This window comes from Sciurus carolinensis, chromosome 18, assembly GCF_902686445.1.
Source record: "Sciurus carolinensis chromosome 18, mSciCar1.2, whole genome shotgun sequence".
Taxonomy (NCBI): Eukaryota; Metazoa; Chordata; class Mammalia; order Rodentia; family Sciuridae; genus Sciurus; species Sciurus carolinensis.
This window is the reverse complement of record NC_062230.1, coordinates 20,622,492-20,622,787: the sequence shown is the minus strand read 5'-3', so window position 1 is coordinate 20,622,787 and position 296 is coordinate 20,622,492.

The window sequence follows — 296 nt, the reverse complement described above, 5'->3', positions numbered from 1 at the left end:
GCCCCCAGCTGGTCCTTTTGAGGGAGTGGGGGGGGCCAGGCTCCCCCCTCCCCCAGATCAGGGATTGGCTGGCTGAGACTCCAGCAGGAGGGGTCAGAAGAGAGAGATATTTCTGCTGACAGAGGGGAACAGTGGGGCTGCAGCCTGAGATGTCACTCATGAGGGAAGCAAAGGTGGCCCTAGCCCTGGGGGTTGGGGGGCAAGGATAGACTTCACTATCATCTGCTACTGACCCCTCCCCCAATTGCCTCAGCTTCCCCAGTTGCACCCAGTTTCCGGTCCCAGACTCATCCCCC